The 27,956-nt window shown below is 38.0% G+C and overlaps 1 long non-coding RNA gene across 1 annotated transcript; it reads right to left on the reverse strand.

Annotated features, from left to right (window-relative positions):
* Positions 1-27,911, reverse strand: LOC140506825 (uncharacterized). The gene is made up of 2 exons (XR_011968103.1): positions 26,165-27,911; positions 1-6,960 (listed from the first exon to the last, which is right to left on the reverse strand). It is a non-coding gene; the product is annotated as an uncharacterized lncRNA (long non-coding RNA).
* Positions 27,912-27,956: the final 45 nt, after the last annotated feature.

Consider the following 27,956-nt stretch of genomic DNA (forward strand, 5'->3'; position numbering starts at 1 on the left):
TCAATAATGAATATTTATTTTGAAAAACAAAAGATCTGTCAAACAGATCATAACAATTCATTTAAGAAATTATTCATTATGACCATGTTAGCAGCAAATGTGGTTCAACATTAAGGAAATTGTCAACATACCCACATTAAGAACAAAAACATCCTCAAGAAACTAGACAAGGGAGAATCAGAAACAATGGAATTCAATCCCAAAACAGAATTAGAAAATAACTTCCTATTTAATTAAAAAAAAATCTTCTGGAAAAACTGGAAAGCAATCTGGCAGAAATCAGGCATAGACTAATATTTTGCTTAATATTTCATAATAAATTAAAAATGGATATGGGACATGATTATTAAAAACACCATAAATATCAGAAGAGAATCAGATCATATCTCTTTCACAGTTATGAGTGGAATATATGTTCATTATATTTTTTCACTTAAAAAAATCCATCTTCTTTACCTTTCAATACTTCCCCATTGAAAAAGTAAAACAAAACGTTGTAACATTCATAGTAGAAGAAAAAATATTCTCACATTTGCTAAGGCCAAAAAGAAATGTTTGTCTGTACCGTGAGTCTATCATCTCTCAGGAGGTAGGTAATGTGTCTCATCATTAGTCTTCCACGTTGCTTTGGTGAGAGTTCTTTAGTTTTTCAAAGTTGTCTGTCTTCCCATTTTTATTGTTATTGCATAAATTATCGTAGCAAGTGTAATCTTAAGAACATAAGAGAGAGAAACAATTACCCCCTCCAAGAAATAGATAAGTTTGGTTACATGAAATTGAAAAGGTTTCACACAAACAAAATCAATGTATCTTGGTTTCGAATAGGAATATTTGAATGGGGGAAAATTCTGTATAAAATTACTCAGAGAAGGATATTCAGGATTGATTTGCAACTAACAGTTTTTATAAACACAAGGATGTGTATGTTACCCACGTGTAAATACATATATGTGTATACACATATATATACCTCAAATCCATTTATACATATATGTAGATATAGTAAACATCTTTTGAACACCATATAATATATCCTAATCATCTTCCCAACAGGCTTGGAGTTGGGAATCAGGTTTCCACACACTTCTTGTGTCAACATACTTTCATGCCAGCCAGATAGGATTGCTCACAAAAACCACAGAGACACAAGCAAAGTACAGCTATTCCACTTTGCAATAACCAAAAAATCCTAGTACCCAAGGTACTTAACTTAAGTAGGCTCACTTAATGTAGTGGGCCTTTTCACTGAGAGAAAAATCCCTTCTTTGATTCCACTTCCAAAAGTATAAACTCACAATAAAAACCAAACTCTTTGAAATTACCTTTAAAAAAAACAAACCATTACAGCCTGGGAGAGTCTCACTCTGCTTTTTCAATTATCCCTCCTTCCCCCAATCTACAGACTGTATACTAAGGACAAAAGCAAAACACAGATAGAAACGTACAGAAATCAAAGTTGAGCTAAAGCTACATCGATGGTGCAGAGCTTCCTACCTCATTCCTTTGTTTACCTGTCTGCTTCTTGTTTTCTTGAGAGGAGTTTTTTTTTTTTTTACACCAGACCCAATCTTACTTTTATCCTAATTCCCTCAACAAATATCTGCCTGAAAATCCTAAGAAGGCTTTTCTCCAAGCCTCTTGGACAGAATTTAACCACATTCCACCCTGACTTGCTCCTAAGACTGGTAGTTTTTACAAGAGTTGGTACCCTCACAGCTTGCCTCAGTTTCATCAGAGCCCTTTAAAACCAGGGCTCTTAATGAAACTATGCTAGCCTACGTCTAAGTCTATGATCTTGTAATGTTCTCCATTAGCCTACTTTGCCATATTTAGATCAAGTTCATTTGAGCATTGGATCACAGTCAACATGAATTGAAATTCAACCATTTCTAGGTTGTCACATATTCTTTTGCCATTGTGGCACAACACTCTTAGCGTTGGATAATGGTGTGGGAAGAGGAAAATTAACTTGACTTAATCAACACTGTAAAACATAGGTAGGTGCTTGTGACAAAGAGGGGGAGCTGAAATGTTCTAGCCAAGACTAACTTCCTTGAAAAACATATAAGCAACAATAAAGAAGGTGAAGCAAAGGTTCAAGGAGACCAAAAGGAAATAGAAAGATGCTTTCGTACTGTACAAGGTATCCGTTGAAAAAATCTTGATAAAAGTGCGATTGAAGGTAATGCATAATTCTGGGCTTTGAAGGCAAGTGTATTTTAGAATTTCATTTGCCTTATCCTTAGTTGGTTCGCTTCAGTATCACACCTTCAGAGCTAGAATGTACTTAGAGGTCATATTCCTTTTATAGATGAGGAAAGTGAGACCCACGATGTGGAGTGTCTTGCCCTAGATGACATCTGTACTTCAGGACAGAGCCAGGATTTGGAGGAAGACACAGTCAAGTTCAGAGATGACAGATGGTTTAATTTGCAATGGATTTTATTCATCTATTTGTAGATAACCATGATAATATAAATGTTTCATTTACTATTGTTTGGGGACAGCATCCAGAGTATAGAATTGTACATACAGCACAATTTAACCAAACTGGATATTTTTGACATGTTCTTATCGGCCATATTCCCACTTGCTGAAATGATTCTCTTTCCTCTTTGCTCTTTAGGCCAGCCCTAGGTCAAATCTTGAAGCAAGTTTCAATTTTCTTTGGTACTCCTTTATCCTCCACAACATTCTGGCATTGTGCTACTTTCTATCTGACCAGGGTCATCCATAGCTCATCTGCACTCAGGGCCTCCAATGCCAATAGAATATCCCTGTCCTGTTCCCTTAATTGAAATGCAACAGGGAGCAGTGTAAAGGGTGCCGGATTGGTCACCAGAAGACCTAGGTTCCAGTCCTCCCTCAACTGCTTATAACCACTGTGACCTTCAACCACTTTACCGCTCTAGGCTTTATTTTCCTCAGTTGTCAAATGTGAGAGTTGGATTTAATAACCTCTACGACCCCTTTCATCTCTAAATCTATGACTGTACAAATGTTAAGGGGTTCATCAAATTATATTTCACTCAAAATGATCCTGCTAATCTTATCTTTCTCAGGTAACAGAATAGCTTTGGAGGGGAGAGAGAAAATTGGGTGGGGAGGTATCAGAACAAGACAGTTGATACGTTGGTTCAGGAAACTCATGACAGGAAATATGCTTGTACCAATAGAGATCAGCAACTCCTTTACTAAATATATATCTTTAGTGCAAGGGTTCCTAACATAGGATCTGTCAATTTTTAAAAAAAATTTTGATCATGGTATTGTGTTCTCCATAATCTTTTATATTTTATATTATGAGTTAAAACTATTTTTTTGGAGAAGAGGTCCACAGACTTCACCAGATTTCCAAAGGGGTCTTTGGCACATCAAAAAGTTCAGAACCCCTCTCTTAAAGAGTTGCCTTGGACACTGAAAAGTTAGTGATTTATCCAAGGCTACAGAGTTAGTATGTGTTAAAGGCAAGAATTGAATGGAGGTCTTTCTGTCTGCAAAGACAATCCTCTATCTGCAATATCAGATACAGAAAAATGACTTAGCTGGTGGGAATTTTAGATCTTCTCATGGCAGGCAGAATTTTGGATGCAAATAGATAAGTCTTTGGCACCACTGATAAATCCCATCAAGTGGCTCCGCTACCATATCAAAAGAAGCCATACCGTGCTCTACAGAACTTCTTCCCCTAATCCATCTACCTGAAAGAATGCTGGATTCAGGGGAAGGGAACTTGAGTTCTATGTCAAATTCTTTCACTAGCTCCCTAGGTGACCAATGGACAAGCCACTCAGTATTTCTAGGCCTGAGTTTTCCTTATTTATAAGATAAACTGTTTGATGTAAAGATATGGACATTTCCCCCCCTCTGGTTGGTCTGTTTCTCTTGTTGTTTTCAGAGAATCATCTAGAGAAAAATGAAGGTGTCTCCCTATCTGTCATAGGGGACCAAATGTTCATGTGCCCCCAGGGAGGAGTGAAGATGAGCTTTCTTAACCTTATGGTTCCCTCCCTCCCCAAATGACAGTCCAGTGGGTTTTTGCTGAGCCAATGGTGACCCAGTGTTCCTCCTTCAGAAACTGAAGGGAAGGAAGAAATAAATGGGAGGAATAAACTTCCCAGAGAAGAATTTGTGAGTAGGATCCTCAGAAAGAGAAAGTTAAGGTCTCTGTCTTTCTAATCTTGACAGTTTCTAGCTCTATATTGGAGTGGGGAGAACACTAACAGCAACAGAAAAGCTAGAACCAAGAACTAGTTCTAACCTCTTTGAGCCTCATTTTGTTCCCATGGAAAACTGGATAATAATTACATGGCCTACCTTGTAAAAGTGGAGTGAGGAAGGCAAGCATAAAGTGCCAAATAGATCTGAGTTCTGCTTTTTAGGCTTCTAGTCATTCTTTTGTTTTACTTATCTTTGTTCTTAATTCCTTAATAAGGTGGTTTTGTTTTATTTTTTAAATATATTGATCTGTCTTATTTAGGAAAAGAATGAGTCTGCTGATACCTGAACCTAGGGAGCGTGTGTGTGTGTGTGTGTGTGTGTGTGTGTGTATACACCTGAGAGTGTGGGCATGGTAGAACAGGAAAAAGAGGGGGATGAATATTTTAAAACTCCCCCAGGAACATAGGAATATCTAAAGGTATCAAAACAAAAGTACAAAACCTGTGGGGCCTTAATAAAAGTGCTTTCCAGTCCAGCTACATCATTTCTATGGCCCTTTCCAATTCAAAAATGTCTAAGATTGTAGTATTTTTAGAGAATCCAAAACAGTAATTTCATTGAACATTTAGCAACTGACTTATCTCTGTCCATCTTAGAAAATGTCCTGGACCAAAGACAGGATAAATGACTTGACTGATGTCACAAAGCTAGTATGATTCAGAGTCAGTATTTGAACTCAGATTTTGGAGATTCTGAGGCCTGGTATTTTAACGTATTTTTAAAAATTTATTTATTTTTAGTTTTCAATATTCACTGTTATAAGATTTTGAGTTCTAAATTCCTCCCTCCCTTCTCCTTCCCCCTCACCAATATGGCATGTAATCTGATATAAGCTATACATGAACAATTATATTAAAAATATTTCTACACTAGGCATGTCATAAAGAAAAATCAGAATCAAGGGGAAAAGTCACAAGAAAAAAACAAAAAGAGAGAAAATAGCGTGCTTTGATCTGCGTTCAGACTCTTTTTCTGGATGTGGATAACATCTTTCATCTTTAGTCTTTTGGGATTATCTTAGATCATTTCATTGCTGAGACAATCTAAGTTTATCAAAGTTGCTCATCACATAATGTTGCTGTTACTGTGTACAGTGTTCTCCTGGTTCAGCTCACTTCACTCAGAATCAGTTCGTATAAGTCTTTTCAGGTTTTTCTGAAATCCACCTTCTCATCATTTCTTATGGAACAATAGTATTCTGTTACATTCATATACCTCATCTTGTTCAACCATTCCCCAACTGATGCTCATACCCTCAATTTCCAATTATTTGCCGCCATAAAAAGAGCTGCTATACATATTTTTGTACATGAAGCCTTCTATTGATGTACTATAATAAGCTATTTCTCTAAGGATGTTTCCATTATTCAGTTCTGAAAAAAAAAACCAACTATGCCACTTCCACCCCTGTCTCAGACTACCTATAATCTTTTCACGATGTTGCTTCATTTAAAACACTGAAGTGGACTTGATTAAAGAGAGGAAGTCTGAAGAGTGGACAGAATCCACCTCTTGAGTCACCTGACACATACTATTTGGCTCTGGGAAAGTCATTAAATTACTCAAGGTCTCAGGTAACTCCTGAAACTCTAAGCTGAAGAATAATTGCAAATGAACATTGAAAGGAGGACTTTCTTCCCTAAACTAATGAAATCTCAAATCTGCTAGAACACACACAGACACAGACACAGACACACAGACACAGACACACACACACACACACACACACACACGCTTCCTGGTTCAGGTGTCAGCAGAACCTCCTTTCCTTAACCAAGATCTGGAATGATAAGATATTGGACATGAAAAGGATTTTAGACATCATGTAGCCCAGAGGTATCAATCACATTCCTCTGCTCCAAGCAAACTTCAAACTCCAGAGAAAGGAGGAATCAGATGAAAATGTAACTCGGAAATGTTGAACAAAAATAAATCAAAATACAGTACAAGATAGATAATGTTCATTTGCAATTTTCTTAGTCACCAGTCAGTTTCTATTTGAGTTTGACACCACTAGCCTAATTGACTGGCCCTTTTTAATCTTGAAAGGCAAAAATCTTAAGAAAATTTAGAGGCAATAAAAACAAATGTTCACTTAAACCAAAGTTTTTTTACACCTTTACTGCTCTATATTGAATATTCAAATATTGCTTTGTCCCCATGTCAGACAAGGTATCATTAGGGAGATGTTCTTTTTTTTAAATTTCTCTCTTCTTGTTTTCTTTTCTTCAGCATTTCTGAATAGTCTTCATAACTCATCAGCTTTCAACCTATCATGAGATTTGACCTCAAAAAAGTTATTTTACTGGTGATTGGCATAATATTGGCTTTCGCAAGTTTGTTACTATGTACCGAGATAGTAGAAGCTCCATGTTGGAAGATATGGCATTTAAACAACGAGAATATTTCCACTATATGGATTGGACTTTGGAAGTTTTGCCTTCTTCCAACTACTCCAAAACATTTGGAGAAGATGCCTTGTTTGGAAATCAGTTCAAATTGGTTTTACCCCGGAGAATTTCATTACTTCCGGGACCTTATCATATTGCCCATCTTCCTGCAAGTGACTGGTCTGGTTTTCAGTGTGGGGACATCTTTTCTTATCATCATGAATGAACAGTACCCATATTTCAGTGATACATATCTTCTACTTGCTGCATGTTGCTTCATCTTCAGTAGTATCAGTATTGGAGTCCCAGTGATTTGGAATGCCTACATGGAGTTCACAGGCCTTAGCACCTTGAAATTTCCAAAAAAATTTCCAATTAAAAAAGCCAAAATAATTGAGAGAGAAATTGGACTTTTTCTCCCATTTGGAATTTTAAGTGCAGTTTTTTCTTTTGTAAGTGGAAACATCTTATTTTGCCAAACAATTTGTCCAAAGATTTCTAGAATTGTTCCTAAGCAAGGATATCCAACTATCCATTAAGGAAGCTGGCTAGATCAACATAAAAAGTGTCAAAGACCTGGTTCCAAAGGAATTTCCATAAAAGATTCTGGACCTATCTCTGGACACAGCAGTTTTCACTTTTTGCCGTCTGGTGCTGTCAGTGATTGAGCTCTGCAAATATTTAGTTTCTATAAGTGTTAGTGTATACAATCTATATATCTATATATCTGTATAATCTATATATATCTTGATATATTAACGTATGCATTACTCCCCATTCACATATTCCATGTTCATTGTATTAAAATTTTTATATGAAAATGAGTTCCTTAATTATCAAAGATGGTGGTAAATATATGTTCTCCATTTCTACTTCCACATGTAAGGTCTAGTCCTCTCACTGAGGGAATTCCATGGCCCCTCAGAGCCATAGTATGGTAGATTGTGAACTTGGAGTCAGAAATCCTCCAATCCTTATTAGTTATGTTACTCTGTACACCTCATTTAACCTCTTGGTGCCTTTTCTCATTGACCAAATTGGGAGATTGAACTTGAAGCCTTTAAAATTGCTTCCAACTCTCAATCTCTGAGAATTTCTCTGTCAACTGAGAGATTTAGACAATGACATCTGAGGTACCTTTCATTTCTAAATGGATACTTCTCTTAACATCTATAAAAATGAGAGGGTTTGGGCTAGATGCTGTTTGAGGTCCTTTCCAGTTCTGAAGCTATGATCTTAGTGAAAATATATGTCTTTTGGACATATATTTATTAAAACATACATTTCTTTCCTCATTTTTATCAAGGCTACTCACTCACTGCTTTCTCTTCCTTACGTTTTCTGCCCTTCCAAACAAAACTTGAGCCATGCTGTAAGGCCCATGGTAACATCATACTATAATGAAGATTATAACTCCCTCAAACTCTAAAAGCAGCTCTGTGCTCCATAATATAAAAGTTCATCACTGAAATTGACCGAATCAAAGAATTATATAATCTTGAAGTTGGAAAGGATCACAAATGTTAACTAGCTCAGCCATTACTCCACAAGAATCCTATCTACTCCATACTCCACAACTAGTTTGTGTACTTGGCATGAAAATCTCTAGTGAGATTTTATCTCCATCTAGCATTCCTGAGGCTGCTTCTTCCTCTTTTGGTGGTGCAGTCGATAGAAGACTGGGCCTGGAATCAGGAAAATTCATCTTTCTGAGTTCAAATCTAGCCTCAGACACTTAATAGCTGTGCAACTCTGAGCAAGTAAATCACCTAACCTCCCTATACCTCAATATTCTCTTCTGTAAATTGGGAATCATACAGAAAGGGGATAATAATAGTACCTAATTTCCAAGGTTCTTGTGAGGATAAAAATGAAATTTTATTTTTCAAATATTTTGCAGGCCTTCAAGTGATACAGAAATCTACTTCCCAATGTTGTTGTGAGGGCAAAAAATGAGTCAACAATTGTAAGGGAACTTTAAAAACCTTCAAGTGCCAGAAAAGTGCTAGCTATCACTAAAGTCTATGATCTAACATCAAATGGATTCCAAGCTCAATATGAGTCAATAGTGCAATGTGACAACCCAAGAAACCATAAACTGCATTCAGGGAGTCATTACTAGGAATAAGAAGCTGATAACTCTATTGTATTCTGCTGTCATCTGACTGTATCTAGAGTATTGCATTCAGGGCATGCTACCATATTTGAGGAAAGATGCTGATAACTTGGATGATGTACAGAACATAACATCTAGAATGGGGAAGGGAACTGAGTTTATACCATACAACATTAGTTGAAAGAACTAAACATGGAAAAGAGAAGATTTAGAGGGGACACAATAACTTATTTGAAGAGACAGAAAAAGCCAAAGCTGCAAAAGATAGCATACAATGCTTCAATCAACAAGGATTTATAGAGCCCCTTCTATGTGCCAGGTACTGTACCAGAGGGTGGCCATACACATGCAAAGAACAGAACAACCCTACTCTCAATTAACTTACATTCTAATGTGGAAAGAAAAAAGTACACACACACACACACACACACGCATATACTTCCAGAGTAAATGTCAAGAGAATAACAAATCAGTACAAAGTAGATCAATACAAGATAAGGATAGTGGGCACTAGCAGTTGGGAGAAATCAGAAAAGATCTCATGTAGAAAGCAGGGTCTGAGTCTAAAGGAAGAGAGGGATTCCCTGAAGTGAATTCCAGAATTATAGCATGTGAGCATTGGAAATAAGCTCAAATTACTGTGTAGTTCAACACAGACCCATGGAGGAAAGAAGGTAATACATTTTTGGCCTGGGGGGAAAGCCAGTTCCAAGAAAGATGGGAGATGAACTGTCATGTGTGAGGTCAGTGAAGGTCAGCTTGACTGGATCACAGAATTATGAGAAAAAAGAGACATCTTCCATGAGGTAGAAAAATAGATTAGGACCAGGTTATGAATGACTTTGAAGGTTCGACATAGCTTGTATTTTACCCTAAAGGCAATAGGGAGCCAATGTAGTGATTGAAAGTAGAAATGACTGTGAATAAAGTAATTTTGGTAGCTGTGTGAAAGACAGTCTGGAATGGGAAGACTTTGGGCGTAGAGACCAATTAGGATTACTTTGTCTAAAAGAGAGGTTATAAAATAGAAGAGTAGCTGTGTAAATAAAGAGAAAAAGGTCAGATACAAGAGACATTGTGGAGGGAGAAATGAAACTTGTCAATGGATGGGGTATGAGTCAGGAATAGGCCTGAATCATACTAATACCCTCTTAGTTCAGTTTTGATATTGAAATGAAATGAGTCACTAGTAGATCATTCAATGGTTTATCAAAGAGGGCTTACTTAGGTATAAGAGAGATAAAATATTCAACACCTATACACCAGATTTGAGCTTGGCTAGATGGCACCAATTATCTCCATGTGGAAAATCCTTTGATCAGCATAGCAGGGAGGGGCAAGTGTGGGGCAGTGGATAGTGCACTGGGGTTAGAGTCAGGAAGACTCTTCATCCTGAGTTCAAATATGCCTTCAGACACTAGCTGTGTGACCCTTGGCAAGTTACTTCACCTTGTTTGCCTCAGTGTCCTCATCTGTAAAAATGAGCTGGAGAAGGAAATGACAAACCACTCTAATATCTTTGCCCAGAAAATTCCAGAACTCCATAGAGCAGAACACAACTGAAAAATGACTGAAAATAACTCCAAATAGGAAAGGTCCCAGCATAATGGGAGTGTTCTCTTTTTATGTCCTTAGATGTCCTGGAAGCCAAGTCAACGCGGCCAGAAGCTACCATCCCTAGGTTGAACCTTAGTCCTCTGAGCCAATGAAGACCTAGGTTCAGGGATGGGTTTATAACTATTCAAGATAAAACTAGCCCAGTCATCATTGGAGAAGGAAGTTTTGACATTGATCTCACAACGTAGGGTGAGGAAGAGGGGGAGCTTCAGGATAATGCTGTTACAACTTCAGGGACTGATATGTACGTACTAACAAACTTCAATAATTCTAAGGCATGTCTAATGATATGGAAAAGCAAACACAGATGATTATAGAAAAAGATTTGTATTTTCTTCAAAGGACAGTACCAGGAAATCTCTAACAACCTCTTAATATTGATTTTAAAAACTGTACAAAAGATCTGTGATTTCCTCTGCTTGAGGGACTTTGTCCAAGAAACCCAAAAGATGACTAGTCTGAGGCATGTAAAAGCGACTTATTAAAGGTCATACAATTAGTGTCAGAGGAGAGACTTGAACTCAGGTCTTCCTAACTGAGCCTAGAACACTATTCACTATCCCATGCTCCCTCAATTTTAGAGAAAAAAATGATGGAATAGAAACAGCAAGAGAAGGCAGGCGATAACAATGGAAGAAATACAAAAGGCAAGCAACAAGAGTGCTGTTATCATTGCCTTATCCCCTCCTCCTCTCCCATTAGAACATCTTTTTCATGTTCAAAGCTGCCATTAAATTTTACAAAACCATAAAATTTTAGATTTGATAGAAAGATGATATTGCACTAAAAGGTGGAAAGAATTCCTAGATTTAGAGAGGTATCTTTGAAGATACTCAGTTTAATTCCCTTCCTTTGCTTTGCATTTGATTGACATTGAAAAAAGAAAAACAAAAGCTCTAGCAACACACATACATAGTCAAAACAAATTTCTGCTCATTTCCATACATTTTGTCTTTTGCCCCTTGAATCCATCACCTGTCTGGGGAGCTGATGTGTACCTATTAACTGGACAAATGTAATACTTTCTATCTTTCAAATCATTTCTCTATGCATTGTCCAATGAAAGACACATAACCTGAGATATGTTCAACCACGCTGAAGAGCCTCCCTGGACGTTTTAAGAAAATAGTGTTGCCCATCTCCAATATGGGAATTCATTTTGCTAGATAAATCAGGTTTATTGCAAGAGGCTTTTACCCCCAGTGTAGGGGAAGTGGGAGTGAATAAAAAGAAATGCTAGAACACTGAAAAATAACTAATAAAAAGTCCAACAGATTCCTCTCTCAGCTATCAAGTTGTGTTTATGCACACATGTATAAATATGTATTTATAAGAAATATTTAATTGTATTCCCATAAATTGTATAGCCACATGTAAAAAATAAAGATATTAAATATTTTTGTTGTATTTCAATAATGTATAATTCTTTTTGACCCTTTTAAGTACAGTTTGGAGACTTAATTTTAAGACTATATTAAGACTTTCAGGACACCCTGTATAGCCTTATATGAGAGCAGTTTTTCAGTGGATAAAGCACTCACCTTGGAGTTCAAATTTGAATCCAAGACCCAGGTCCAAATCATGCTTCTGACATTTACTAATCATGTGGCCTGCTATGAAGCAAATTGGACAGCCTTGGCATTTATTAAGCAACATTGTGCAAGGCACTGAGGATACATGCAAAGAATGAAAAAGTATAGAGGGCCAGTACTGATGTAGTCCAGAATGTGAGGTACTGTCCAGGTTTTACTTGAGACTTGTACTAACATGAGCAGCTAACTTTGTCAGGAAAACTGACTCACCATCCCCACTCTCATATATGCAAGAATGATAAAGTCCTGGTCTTGGCTGTGCCTCTTCAAGGTGGTCTCACCAAGAGGAACTAGATTAGGGAGTATAAAAAATAAACTAAAAATATTCTCATGGGAATGACCTTGGTTGCTTGAATGTTCTCACGTAAATAATTCCACTTGCTTGCCTGTAAAAACCTATATAAATCTTGGCTATCCAGTTAATAAATGAGAGCTATTTTTTACACTCTTCTCCTGGTCCGTGTCTACTTTTCTTTCACAATCTCTCAGGATTCACAATTGGCAGCCCCCCTGGCTGGTCCATGGCAAGTGGCACCCAGAACATGAACTACACTACTGTGACCAGTGCCTGATCGCCATCAGCGGCAGATACCTGAGGGATCGCCCTTGAAAAATGGAGCTCTGGACAATGCAAAGGTAAGGGCAAAAAATGTGCCTCCTCATCAGGGAGGGATCTGCACCTCCTTATCAGCGAGGGTTTCTTTGAGTCAGTCACCAGGCTCACCAGGATAAGGCACACAAAACGAAAGTAGAATCAGAAAATAGTTTTACAAACCACCTCATTGGGGAGAGTTTCTTTAGAGTTAGACTCAAAAAATAGTTTTACAAAGGGTGGTTTTATCAAAACAAAGTTTGATGAAATGAAAGTAAAAATGAAACAGGCACAATTAGGCAGTTAAGACAGGGAATATTACCTAAAAGTATTAAAGAAGCTCATTAGGGAATGCAAGCTATTAATTACAACTTCACAATTAAAGGAATTTCTCCAGTGTGTAGAGGGATGTTGCCCTTGGTTGCCTGAGGAAGGGACTATAAATATTGAAAAGTCAGATACAGGAGGCAATCAAATGAATGAGTATTATAGGGAGATTGGACCAAGTGCTTTTCCTGTTACATTATTTTCTATTTGGAATGTGCTTAAAATATGTCTACAGAAACCCGAACAAGTACCATTAGCCACAAAAGCTATAAAGGTAGATAGATGCAGCCTCTAGTACAAAAGAGGAGGAAGACCTGATGGAGTGTGTCACACAAAAATTTAAAATAAGAGTCTCCTCCTCCCACTGTTCCTCCATTATACAGGTCAAGATCACAGGTTTGTGAAGAAATCTGGGAGGCTGAAGGGATTGTACAAAAAGCCCTTCAGGAAGTCACAGAAAGAAGAGAAGAAACATCTTTGGAAATGAGGCTAACATTGCCAGTAATAGAAACCCCACATCCCAATAACCCAGGAGTGGCTATAAGAGAACACACACCTCTGGATTTCAAATTCTTAAAGAAATTAATCACTTATGGATCAGATAGTCTTCACCTTCAGTCTCTTCTAGACAACATTTCTCACATTGGTGCAATTTAGCTAAAACTACTCTTGAAGGAGGGGATTACTTAGTATGGAAATCTGAATTTAATGCAAGATGTTTAAAACAAAGTAAAATAAATCAAGCCAAAGATCTAACTTGTGCAGAGGATTTCTGACAATCTTTTCTCAGTTTTTGGATTCTTTTTTATTGTCTGTATGTGTGTTCTGTCTCTATATGGTCTGTGTGCGTGTGTCAGTAAGTTATTGCAGCTGGACTTATCTCTTTCCCTCCCCCCCCCCTTCCTCTCTCTCTCTCTCTCTCTCTCTCTCTCTCTCTCTCTCTTTCTCTCTCTCCCTCTCTCTCTCTCTCTCTCTCTCTCTCTCTCTCTCTCTCTCTCTCTCTCTCTCTCTCTGATGGCTGCAGCATCAGGGAGGATAATGGGATAAAGAGGAAAACGAATCTTATATTATTTAGTTTATATGATTGCTAAAGGTAGTTTCAGGTTAGAAATACAAAGAAATAACCTACGTGCAGTTTTAAAAAAAGCATTGTTGGAAAAATTCTCTCTCTCTCTCTCTCTCTCTCTCTCTCTCTCTCTCTCTCTCTCTCTCTCTCTCTCTCTCTCTCTCTCTCTCTCCTCTCTTCCTTCTAACCCTGGCCAAGTTGTGAAGGTGGGGAGATAGACAAGAAGAAATTGGAGTAACTTTTCCTCTCGTATCAGAGAGGCAGACTGACTAGCATTTTAATTATCTCATGCCTCACCTAAAAGAGAACAGTTTTTGTTTAATGAGAAACAACCAAAAGGTAGCTATTCTGGTCATATTTTAAGTAATACATGTCACTCCTAATTGGATGTCTAAGACAGGTCAGAATTTGTCATATTATTTGGCAATAAAGCAAATTGGGAAAATGCATATTTCTGAAAATAAAAAGAGACACCTCAGAGATAAAGCTTTAAACTCTCCAGTAGAGAGGAAGGGACTAGATGCCACTGGATTTTTTTTTTCCACAGAGAAAGTAATTTTTAATCTGAATTTTGTTGAAACTAAAAGATGTTGGGGAAATTGTGTAAAACCAGTTATGTTATTTAAAATTTTACCAGTCCTGCTAACCTTATCTTATAATGTTTTGTAATTGCCATTTAGAAAACCAGGTATTTTCACCTTTGCCTGTTAAAGAAGTTACAGCTAAAACAATTTGGTTATCATTTATAAAAGTTGTAAGGTTGTTAACAAAGTTTTTGAAGTTACTGTTTTAATGCTAAAGCTAAAATTGTTAATTCATTACTGTGGGTGGAAAGAAAGGAATTGAGTGAAAACTTTATTTAAGCTGGTTCTACCCATTCAGAACAGTCCTCCTGCATGTTTGGAGGTTGGCAGGCATGGAGGCCATGCCAATTCCCTTTATTTTGTACAACTGCTAAGGCCCCTGGAAACCATTCATGTGGACAAGGTCATCAGCGCTAAGAAAGAAACTTGTTTGGCTTATATAATTCATAAACAATGAATGTGACTTGCTCAAAAGTTGTAATAGAATTTTTACAATTGGCTTTTACATCAGGACAAGTTTTAAATTTGAGAAGGAATGATCTTAAATAGAATACCTTATGTATGTAAGTCCTGGTAAATCTTTATTGTTTATTGCAACGCCATGGGAATAGAAATAACTGTATCTGGCTCTAAGCTGTGATTAGTGAAATTTGCTATTTAAGGTGAAAGGCATTTGGGACCATAACTATTTTTGTTTTGAGTCTGAATTTAGGTATAGTTGTTTGCATTAAATCAGTATCTGAGAGAAATGTCACAAGTTACTCAGAGGGAATGTGATTCTGCATCCTGTACTGTTAGCAGGTAAAGTTTGTATCTGAAAAGGAAACACCAAGGGGATAATTCTAGACTCAATCTAGGATGGGATCCTCCTGGTCACTTTCTCCATTATGTTCCTTTAAACAGGAATGTTTCTCACCTGACTATTCCTGAGCCTGACTATCAAACAGATACTGCATGATTGGAAAATTTCACTCTTATCTGAATTCAAACAGAGTCAAGGATGTTTTATCCTGTCATATTCATATGTCACATGTCCCTACTTTTGCCTTCTATAGCAAATTTCTATGATCAATAGCAAGTGACCAGCAAAACATGTGAGCCCTTTTGTGTAATCTTACTGAGGAATCTAATATTATTTTTATCTGAAATTAGAACATGTTCAGAAATTTATGTAAACTACTTAAGATTCACCTTAAGATGTCCCCATTGTTTAAAAGGACTTTAAAAGCAGTATTATTTTTCTGTAATCAGTCTCCTACTGTTACCAATGTGAGATTCCATTATGCACTTTTACTAAAGCATTTTGTGATATCTGGGAATTCTGTAATAACTAAGAATTTGGTTTGTTCTAATACTTTGGGAGTTCATATTACTTAAGAACATTTTTAATGTCCTCAGCTTTAATGAATTTTAATTTTAAAAGGTTTATTTTTGTTTCAAAGTGATAAGAGAGCTATCATTTTAAAAGGTTTCAACTAATTTTCTTTATAAAAGTTTAGTGACTCTCCTAACATCAGGATAAAATTTCAACGGTTTTAAAAAGAACAAGAAATATTTTTAGAAGAAATGTTTTTCAAATAAGGATAAAGCCTACTAAAATTTTCATTTTCAAGATAATGTATTGCTAAATTAATATGTAATGATCTATAAAGCAGAGGAGATCTTGCTGTTTTAATCTGAATTTGTAGTCATTCCATGGCCTAACTAAGAATTAAAATTAGTGTTTCAACTTATTAACAACTTAACTTCTAAAGTTTTTTCTTCCAGAGTGAATATGATCAGAAAATGATAAACAAGTCTGTGAAACAATGATGAACATCTATTCAGCTGTGAGATTCAACTTAAAAATCTCTTTTCTTTAAGACAATGCAACTATGCTAGTGAAAAATAATAACTTATGAACTATCTTGTCTATGGTAGAAATATAAAGGAAAGTGAAGCAGTCTGAATAATGGGTTCAAGAGATTTAGAAAGATGAACAAAAGCTTGAACAAAAAATATGGAAAGTAGATAAAGAGGTTGGGGACAAGTGGGAGTCATCCAAGCCCCTCCTATCCCTGGATAGTTACTAAGTATGTCGAGGATGTGAGGAAGCTTGACAGTATTCTCACACCCACCTCTTTTCTAGTTATTTTCTTCTTACTCCTTTTTGGTCCTCATTTGTTTAATCTCTGTGCCAGATTTGTGTCTTTTAGGTTCAATACTCTCCACTTATAGATGACTGTTCTGAGTATATATCACCCTCTGTCCATGACCCATCACCCTCTGGACCTGGTGTCACACTAGCCACAGACCCAACCTCTCCAATGTTGGGACCCTATGAGGCAGGGTCAGCTCTACATCCAATCTCAGCAGGAAGCAGTTTCAGAAGCTGAGACCTTCATCCCTTACCCTAAAATATCTTGGGTCCCATCTGTTTAAAAGGGGGAAATGATTCATAGGCCAAAAAGAAGGCTAAATTAAGCAATGTATACAATAAACTTTTTAACACCAGATCATGAGGGCTATGAAAAATTAAGAGAAGACATGCCAGATATTGTGGTCATATGGAAGGATCCAAAGACAGGGTTATGGTCTGTAAAAGCAAAACCTGGGGCAAGGATATGTTAGTATTTTCCCAGATGGAGTTGATAAACCAGTATGGATCCCAGAATGAAACATCAGCCTGTGCGAGTACTTGGAAACCCAGACCAGAGAAAAACAGGAGACCAGAAAGAAGACCACAGAAGAACAGACCCCAGAGAAGGAGACCAACCAAAAGGATTTTGCTTTACCTGTTTGCCATGATGATGATCCAGAATGCACAGGTCATACAGGAGTTACTCTTGGTGGTCTGTGACAGTTCTTGGAAATTTGTGGGACATTAAAACACATTTGCCAGTGAACAGTCCAAAGCCTCTAGGAAGGCCAGCCACTTAGAATTCATGACCTTGAGATTTTTAGATGAATTTGATACAAGATCACTGTCTTGAAGAAAAATATTACCCAATGATCTTATTGTTAACTTGTCTAATAAATCAGCCATACTGCCAAGAAAGACTACAGTTGAAGGGACCAAAGTTGGGAGTTTTAGGGACTGTGGATCAATCAGAAGGCAACAGAAATAGCAATAGGAAGGAAAATCTTAGATCCCAGGCAGAGAAGGAGGTGATACAAGGAGATGTTGATCCTTATTTAAGCCTTCAGGTGAGGCCTAAGAAACTAAAGAAGCACCTAAAGTTAGGAGAAACAGTCCTGAAACCTCAGAGGAATGGAGAATTTGGTGGAAAAGTCAACTGCTTCAGATAATATGATGGCTTATTTATTTTGTTTACAAGTGAATTGAGGTTAAATGACTTGCCCAGGGTCATACAGTCAGTAAGTGTCAAGTCTCTGAGGCTGGATTTGAACTCAAATTCTTTTGATTCCAGGGCTGGTACTCTATCTACTGCCTCACTTAGCTGCCTCCAATTTGATGGCTTATTTAAGAAACCCTAGAGAGTCAATAAAAATTAACTGAAAAAAATCGATAATTTCCAAAAATTTACAGGATATAAAATAGCCCTACAGAAACAATTATTTAGAGGGACAACAAACCCAAAATAAGCAGAAAAAAGGAGATATTGAACATTCAAGCAGACATGGATAAAATAGAAACTGAAAAATGCTATAGAAATGAGAAACAGATGGAGGCAAGATGGTGGAATGAGAGCATGGATTCATCTAAGCTCTGCCACAAATTCCTCTAGATACCTCTAAAAAGAGAATCTGAACATTCTTGACCTTTATAAACCCAGAAAATATTTTTCCAGGAAAAATCCTGGAATAGTGGGATCAAATGAAGGAGAAAACAGTCTCTCAGCAGCTCAAAAGGCTAGGAAAATCATCAAGGAGAGTCCCTCATGCTGTGACTGAAGGGGACCAGTGCAGGGCCAGAGCTATCCCAGACAGTCCCATCTGAGCAAACCAGGAGGAAATGCTGAGCACAGGGTGGGTGGAGGCCATAAGCTACAACACCAAGACTTCAGGTGTGCCTTAGCACAGTCAAAAGAATCAGGAAGACACCAGCACAGACGAGGGTTCACCAACCACTGATCCTAGCTGTGCTCAAGCTCAGGGGAGGAGGCCTCCTGTGGAAGACCACCTCTCCCCGAGGCCTCACCTAGCGAGCTTCAGAGAAACTGAAGAAACTCAGAAAAACTTCACCTGGCCTCTGCTTTGGCACACCAGCCAGGTCAGCACCATGTTAAGCTGTAGCATTCTAGATTCTAGCTGAAAGAACCAAAAGTCCCAACACACAAATCCTCAAGTTATCAGCACAACAGCCTTGGAACAGAGCCCCCATGGCCCACAAGTAGAGATTCACTTTAAAAGCCAGAAAAAAAGGCAATCATCATGATAATGATGCAAACCCAAAACCATAAGTACAAAGACCAAAATACAAATGCAGAACAGGTCAGCATTGAGACTGTACTCACATCTGAAATCTCAGAAGGAAATATGAACTGATATCAAGCCCCAAGAACATTCTTGGAAGAGGTCAAGAAGGATTTTAAAAGCCAAATTAGAGAGGTAGAAGAAAAATTGACCAATGATTTTAAAAATATGAAAAAAGAAATCACAGAAGAATTTAAAAGGATAATTGAGCAAATGGATAAGCAGATACAAAACCTAATTGGAACAATAGTACAAACAGAAAAGGAGATGCAAAAGTTAACTGAAGAAAACAATTTGTTAAAAGTTAGAATTGAACAAGTAGAAGCTAATGACTGTATGAAACATCAAGAATCAGTCAAATAGAATCTAAAGAATGAAAAAATAGAAAAAAATGTAAAATATCTCATAGGAAAAACAATTGACCTAGAAAATAGATCCAGGAAAGAAAATCTAAGAATTATTGGTCTAGAGGAAAGCCGTTATCAAAAAAAAAGAGCCTGGACAATATCTTCCAAAATATCACCAAGGAAAACTGCCCTGAGGTCCTAGATCCAGAGGGCAAAATAGTCATCAAAAGAATCTGCTGATCACTTCCTGAAAGAGATCCCAAATTGAAAAAAAACAAGGAATATTATTGCCAAATTCCAGAACTATCAAGTTAATAAGAAAATATTGTAACCAGTCAGAAAGAAACAATTCAAATATTGAAGAACCATTGTCAGGATCACACGGAACCTTGAAGCTTCTATATTAAAAGACTGGAGGGATTAGAATATGATATTCCATAAGGCAAAAGAACTGGGACTACAACCAAGGATTAATTACCCAGAAAAATCAAGCATAATATTTTAGGCAAGGAGATAGACATTCAAAGAGATAAGGGATATCTAGACCTTCCTGATGAAAAGACCAGAGCTCAACAGAAAATTTGGTCTCAAATAGAAATCTCAAGAGAGTCATGAAAAGGTAAACAGAGGGAAAAACTTGTTATTCAATATGGGCAAACTATTTACACCCTTATAAGGGAAAATGATAGTTGTTAATCTTGAGAATTGTCTATTTATTATGATATTTAAAAGAGATATACAGGGGCGGAGCCAAGATGGTGGAGTAGAAAGACGCACATACACATAGCTCCGAACCCACAACCCACAAAACGGCTACAGGGGAGTAACTCACGGCAAATTCTGCACCCAGAGGCCACGGAATATTGGAGCGAGGGAGATTTCTGTTCCAGAGGGACCTGCAAACCTCTCGCGGGGGGTCCTTCACGCTGCAGACTGGGCGCCGGGACTGGGAGCTGAGGGCAGCCCTGCAGCAGCCGCGGCTCCGAGAGGAAAATATCCGAGCGGGCTTCGGGGACGGGATCTCCAGCGGCCACGTGGGTCCCTCCACCCACAGAGGGACCTGCAAACCTCTCGCAAAAGGTCCGTCGCGCTGCAGACGCGGAGCCCAGCCCAGCCCAGACCTGCTGCGGCCACGGCACCAAGAGAAACAGACCCGAGCAGGCTTCAGGGACGGGATCTCCAGCGGCCGCACAAGTCCCTCCGCCCACAGGTGACGGGGGTTGGTGAGAGAGTCTCTTTGGCGGGTCGAGAGGGGAGTGGGGTGCCCCCATGGCTCGGGCCCCCCCGGGAGGTAGAAGCTGAGAGGTGGCTGCAGACAGGGGCTCCCCAAGCGGGCAGGAGCCTGGATCCATTGTGGAAGGTCTGTGCATAAACCCCCTGAGGGAACTGAGCCTGAGAGGTGGCCCTGCCTGACCTGACCACCTGAACTTAATTCTCACACTGAATAGCAGCCCTGCCCCCGCCAAAAGCCCTAAGGCTGGAAGCAGCATTTGAATCTCAGACCCCAAACACTGGCTGGGAGGACCAGGAGGCGAGGTGGGTGTGAGGAGAATATTCAGAGGTCAAGTCACTGGCTGGAAAAATGCCCAGAAAAGGGAAAAGAAATAAGACTATTGAAGGCTACTTTCTTGGAGAACAGACATTTCCTCCCCTCCTTTCTGATGAGTAAGAACAATGCTTACCATCAGGCAAAGACACGGAAATCAAGGATTCTGTGTCCCAGCCCACCCAATGGGCTCAGGCCATGGAAGAGCTCAAAAGGAATTTTGAAAATCAAGTTAGAGAGGTGGAGGAAAAACTGGGAAGAGAAATGAGAGAGATGAAAGAAAAGCATGAAAAGCAGATCAGCTCCCTGCTAAAGGAGAACCAAAAAAATGTTGAAGAAATTAACACCTTGAAAACTAGCCTAACTCAATTGGCAAAAGAGGTTCAAAAAGCCAATGAGGAGAAGAATGCTTTCAAAAGCAGAATTAGCCAAATGGAAAAGGAGAGTCAAAAGCTCACTGAAGAAAATAGTTCTTTCAAAACTAGAATGGCACAGATGGAGGCTAAGGACTTTGCGAGAAAGTATGATATCACAGAACAAAGAGAGAAGAATGGAAAAATGGAAGATAATGTGAAATATCTCACTGGAAAAACAACTGACCTGGAATATAGATTCAGGAGAGACAATTTAAAAATTTTGGGACTACCTGAAAGCCATGATCAAAAGAAGAGCCTAGACATCATCTTCCATGAAATTATCAAGGAAAACTGCCCTGAGATTCTAGAACCAGAGGGCAAAATAAATATTCAAGGAATCCACAGAACACCGCATGAAAGAGATCCAAAAAGAGAAACTCCTAGGAACATTGTGGCCAAATTCCAGAGTTCCCAGATCAAGGAGAAAATATTGCAAGCAGCTAGAAAGAAACAATTCAAGTATTGTGGAAATACAATCAGGATAACACAAGATCTAGCACCCTCTACATTAAGGGATCGAAGGGCATGGAATAGGATATTCCAGAAGTCAAAGGAACTAGGACTAAAACCAAGAATCACCTACCCAGCAAAACTGAGTATAATACTTGAGGGGAAAAAATGGTCTTTCAATGAAATAGAGGATTTTCAAATTTTCTTGATGAAAAGACCAGAGCTGAAAAGAAAATTTGACTTTCAAACACAAGAATGAAGAGAACCAGGAAAAGGTGAACAGCAAAGAGAAGTCATAAGGGACTTACTAAAGTTGAACTGTTTACATTCCTACGTGGAAAGACAATATTTGTAACTCTTGAAACATTTCAGTATCTGGGAACTGGGTGGGAGTACACACATACACATGCACACACGCACACATACATAGAGACAGAGTGCACAGAGTGAACTGAAGAGGATGGGATCATATCTTAAAAAAAAAATGAAATCAAGCAGTGAGAGAGAAATATATTGGGAGGAGAAAGGGAGAAATGGAATGGGGCAAATTATCTCTCATAAAAGAGGCAAGCAAAAGACTCATTAGTGGAGGGATAAAGAGGGGAGGTGAGAGAAAAACATGAAGTTTACTCTCATCACATTCCACTAAAGAAAAGAATAAAATGCACACTCATTTTGGTAGGAAAACCTCTCTCACAATACAGGAAAGTGGGGGACAAGGGGACAAGCAGGGTGGGGGGGATGATAGAAGGGAGGGCATGGGGAGGAGAATGCAATTCGAGGTCGACACTCATGGGGAGGGATAGGATCAAAAGAGAATAGAAGTAATGGGGGACAGGATAGGATGGAGGGAAATATAGTTAGTCCTATACAACACAACTATTGTGGAAGTCATTTGCAAAACTACACAGATTTGGCCTATATTGAATTGCTTGCCTTCCAAAGGGAAGGGGTGGAGAGGGAGGGAGCTAAAGAAGTTGGAACTCAAAGTGTTAGGATCAACTGTAATGTTCTTACCACTAGGAAATAAGAAATACAGGTAAAGGGGTAAAGAAAGCTATCTGGCCCTACAGGACAAAAGAGAAGACAGAGACAAGGGCAGAGAGGGATGATAGAAGAAAGAGTAGATTGGTCACAGGGGCAATTAGAATGCTTGGGTTTGGGGGGGGAGGGGATAAAAAGGGAGAAAATTTGTAACCCAAAATTGTGTGAAAATGAATGTTAAAAATTAAATAAATAAAAAAAAATAAAAGAGATATACATAAATAGATGGAGTGGGTATAAAGTAACTGATGTGATGATACAATGTGATTTCAGGATGTGAAGGGATTGTAATGGGAGATATGAAAAGGAGGAGGCAGAAAAATTACGTTACAGGAAGGGGCACAAAAACATATTACAGTAGAGGGAAAGAGGGGAGGGAGATGAGCATTGTTTGAGAGATACTCTCATCTGATTTGCTGCAAGGAGGGAACAACAAACTCAGTTAAGTATAGAAATCTAACTTGCCCTATAGGCTGTAGGAGGGGAAAGGGTAAAGAAAAGGGAGGGGAGGTTAAAAGGCAGGGAAGAAATAATAACAGAAAAAGGAGGGGACTGACAGAAAGGAGAGAGGACTGAGGGAGGCAGTCAAAAATTAAAATGCTATTATGGAGGTAAAGGGAGAAGGGAGAACTAAAAGCATAAATGGGGGGAAATAGGATTGAGAGCAAGACGCAGATAGTAATCATAACTGTGTATGTGAATGGGATGAACACTCCCATAAAAGGGAGGCAGATAGTAGAATGGATTAAAAAATATTATCCAACAACATGTTGTTTACAAGAAACACATTTGAAACAGGGGGATACACACAGGGTAAAGGTAAAAAATCGGAGCAGAATATATTATACTTCAGCTGATGTAAAAAAAAAAGCAGGGGTAGCAATTCTAATCTCAGACAAAACAAAAGCAGAAATAGATCTGATCAAAAGAGATAAAGAAGGAAACTATATCCTGCTGAAAGGCACCACAGATAATGAAGCAGTATCATTACTAAATATATATCCACCAAGTGGCATAGTACCCAAATTCTTAGAGGAGAGGTTAAGAGATATACAGGAAGAAATAGATAACAAAATTAAAATTATACTAGTGGGGGATGTCAACCTATTCCCCCATGAATGTGACAAATCTAATCTTAAATTAAAGAAGATAGAAGTTAAGGAGGTGAATAGAATTCTGGGCAAGGTGGATATGATAGCTCTTTGGAGAAAAGTGAATGGGAACTGAAAGGAATATACCTTTTTCTCAGTGGAATAAAGCACATGTACAAAAATTGACCATGTGATAGAGCATGAAATCCTCCCGATCCAGTGCAGAAAGGCAGAGGTAGCCAATGCATCTTTCTCAGATCATAATGCAATAAAAATTATATGTAATAAAAGTTCATGGAAAGATAGACCGAAAATTAATTGGAAACTAAGTAATCTAATCCTAAAGAATGAGGGGGTTAAACAACAAATCATAGAAACAGGCAATAATTTAATTCAAGAGAATGACAATAACAAGACAACCTATTAATACTCATGGGATGCTGCAAAAGCAATTCTTAGGGGAAGTTTTATATCACTGAATGCCTACATGAATAAAATAGAGAAAGAGGAGATTGATGAATTGGTCAAACTTGAAAAAGAACAAATTGAAAATCCCAAAGTAAATACCAAATTAGAAACACTGAAACCAAAAGAGAGATTAATAACATTGAAATTAAGAAAACTATTGAACTAATAAATAAAACTAAGAGTTGGTTTTATGAAAAAAACAATAAAATTGATAAAACTGATCAATTTGATTAAAGAAAAGAAAGAAGCAAACCAAATTACCAATATTAAAAATGAAAAATGTAAACTCACCTCTAATGAGGAAATTAAAACAATAATTAGAAATTACTTTGCCCAAGAGCATGCCCCAAAATTTGACAATCTAAGTGAAATGAATGAATATTTTAAAAATATAAATTGCCCAGATTAACAGAAGAGGAAGATAGATACCTAAATAACCCCATCTCAGAAAAAAGAAATTGAACAAACCATGAATGATTATTCCTTAGGCAAAAATCTTTAGGGCCCGATGGATTTACAAGTGAATTCTATGAAACATTTAAAGAACAGTTAATTCAGTTTTTAAGCTCTGTCCTATTTTTGGCACTGTCATTTGTCCTATTTTTATGCGGAACGTGTAGCATAATGTCTGGATCAGGGATGAGGAAGCTGTGGCCTGGAAGCCACATTTGTCCTCCTAGGGACACGTGTGCAGCCTTTTGACTAAGTCCAGGTTTTACCATATAAGTCCTTTGATTGAGGGGATTTGTTTTGTAATGTTTGGATTTAGTTCCATGGTCAGACTTGAGGACCTGGAAGGCCACAGTTAGCCTCAAGGCCAACCTGGTCTGGATCATAGTAGTTGTTTAGGAAATGTCCCAGGACTATCTCCACCAGAATGGCAAACTTTTCCTTTTCTGTGTGAGACAGCAGAGGTGTGTGAGCAAATCCAAATTTTAGGAATACACTTCATGGAAAATGTAGCACAAAACAAAACCAAGCCACCACACCACAAAACTTGATCATTCTCTTTGATGTTGTCAAACTTGGAAACAAGTCATGAAGCCTGGATTATCCAGCATTTCCCACCAAATGAAGAAATAAAACAACCCTTTATCAAGGGTGGTGTTCTGAGTAAAATGAAGCCACATTTGGGGAACCTGGGAAACAGTGATGCATATTGTGTATCCCAAGGAGATTTTCTGAACTTTCCTGAGCCTCAGGATTCTATTGGATAAAGGGAGAGAAAGATGCACTAGGGATTCTCTGAGGACCATTTTAACTCTGAATGTACAAGATCTCAATGGAAAATGACTCACTGGCCTGAAAAAAATTGTGCCTCACAGTGTGGTGTTCAGGGGGATTCAGATGATGGAGGGCTTTGCATACCAAAACAATGTATGGAAACTTGGTCCCTGTTGTTTGAAGGAAGCCAGTTGGCTTGGCTTACAGCAGAGGGCTAAACTGGATGTGTTTTGCACTCAAGGAAGGTGAGTCTGATTGCAGGTTATTGAACAGTAGGGAGATTTTGGGGACAGGTCCACCACTCACCAGGCTATTGTAATAGTCCAACGTGGAGGCAACGAAGGCCTGTACATGGGCTGTTACTATGGTAGGGGAGAACAAATGAGAGGAACAGTAGCCTGGATTTGTGGGGGATAAAAGCTGTCAGCCGTTGGTGGCCCGTGAAGGATATGGAAGGGGTTAGAAAGAAGGAGATGTGGAGGAGAACATGTGAGTTGTTAGCTTGGGTGACTGGGAGGGTGTGGTGCCCTCAGCCATGAATGGGAGTTAGGATTAAGGTTGGGTTTAGGAGTAGAGTGCTTGATCCTTTCAGTTCTAGGAATACCGAGCTGAACAAGTCTGTGCTGTTAATGGAAAATGAGTGAAATCAGCACCTACCTAAAATTCCAGAAAGATTCCCACAAGAACAGATGTGAAAAAATATCTCTATCCCAAGCTAGGACAACAAATCCTTTCAAAATCATCTACTACAGGTCCTGTCCCAAGGCTCTCCATCTAGAATTGGGCCAACTTCTGTAACCATAGAGACCAAGGAAAACATTGGCTTTGTGATGTAAGCACATTGGAGGTTGGGAATGTTGCTCAATGAAGAAATCATTACATGAGGTGACACTTCTCTGAATTATCCAGCTTCAAGGTGGTGACCATTTTCTCATCATCTCTTTTCCAGGAGGGTTTTATTTCCAAATTTAAGATTTTCTCATTTTTCTAATTTTCTCATTCTCATTTAGTTCCTTTCAGGGAAAGCCATCAGATAGGAATGAAAAGGGTCCCTATGTCTCGACTGGGGTAAATGCACCATCTGTCCTCCAAGTGAACACAGATTTCAAAATACTCTCAGATAGTTTTTGAGGAAATGAGGTTTTATATTAGATCACTATTTCATAGGAACATGTGAGATGATTGGTGTCAACAGACAAGGACCAGTGAGGGGAAAACATGCCCATTAACTGTTATCTATTTCTGCATACCCCTTTCTACTGTACAGAATAAGTCAATTCTTCTTTTTACCAAAAATACCTTTATATACTTGAAAAAACATCAGCCGTGTTCCCTGTAAATCTTCTCATTTTTTCCTTTTTTTTAAAATTAGTTTTCCATTTTCAGTAATCACTTCCATAAGTTTTGAATTTTCTCCCCCTTCATCCCCAAGAAGGCATGCAACCTTATATAGGTCCTACCTAGACATTCTTATTAAAGACATTTTCATATTACTCCTGTTGTAGAGAAGAATGAAAATGAAAGGGAAAAAATACAACACAAAACAAGACAAAAGAGAAAATAGTCTGATTCATTCTATGTTCCAGTTCTATAGTTCTTTCTCTGGATGTGGATGGCATTTTGCATCATTACTCCTTTGGAAATGTTTTAGGTATAGGCATTACTGTGAAGGGATAAGTGCTCTAACACTGTGGCTCTTTCAATGTATAATGTTCTCTTGGTTCTCACTAAACTCAGCATCAGTTTATATAAGTCTTTCAAAGTTTTTCTGAAGTCTGCCTACTCATCATTTCTTACAGCACAATAGTATTCCATCACAGTCATGTACCACAACTTGTTTGGTGATTCCCCAGTTGATGGACATCTCCTCAATTTCCAACTCTTGGCCACCACAAAAAGAGTTATTATGAATTATTTTTGTACATATGGGTCCTTTTCCCATTTTTGTGATCTGGCTACCCATGAGCAACTGATGCTTTTCCGAATATTTAGATCTGACTTTATGTGTGCAAAAAGTGTTTGTAATTGTGTTCATATAGTCCCCGGGTTTGTTTTGGCAGGTAGACTCCCAATTATTTTACTATGTCTACAGGAACTTTTTAAACGGGATTTCTCTTTCTCTCTTGCTGTTGGGCTGTTAGTAATATATAAAAAGGCAAATGTTTTGTGTGGGTTTATTTTATTAACCTATTAATTAATTAATTATTAATTGATTAATTGATTATTTTATTAATTATCCTGCAATTTGGTCAAAGTTGTTTATTATTTCAAGTAGTTTTTTACTTGATTCTCTAGGATTCTGTAAGTATTGCTATTCCTACTTTTTTTTACATCACCTGAAACATAATATATTCCACTCCAGCCTTTCATTTCATTTTTGTTTTCAACTAAATTACTGAAGAAATGCCACTTACCTGAAGTTGAAAATGGAGTCTGTAGCATACTGCTA

Source organism: Notamacropus eugenii, chromosome 5 (assembly GCF_028372415.1).
Source record: "Notamacropus eugenii isolate mMacEug1 chromosome 5, mMacEug1.pri_v2, whole genome shotgun sequence".
In the NCBI taxonomy this organism is placed as follows: Eukaryota; Metazoa; Chordata; class Mammalia; order Diprotodontia; family Macropodidae; genus Notamacropus; species Notamacropus eugenii.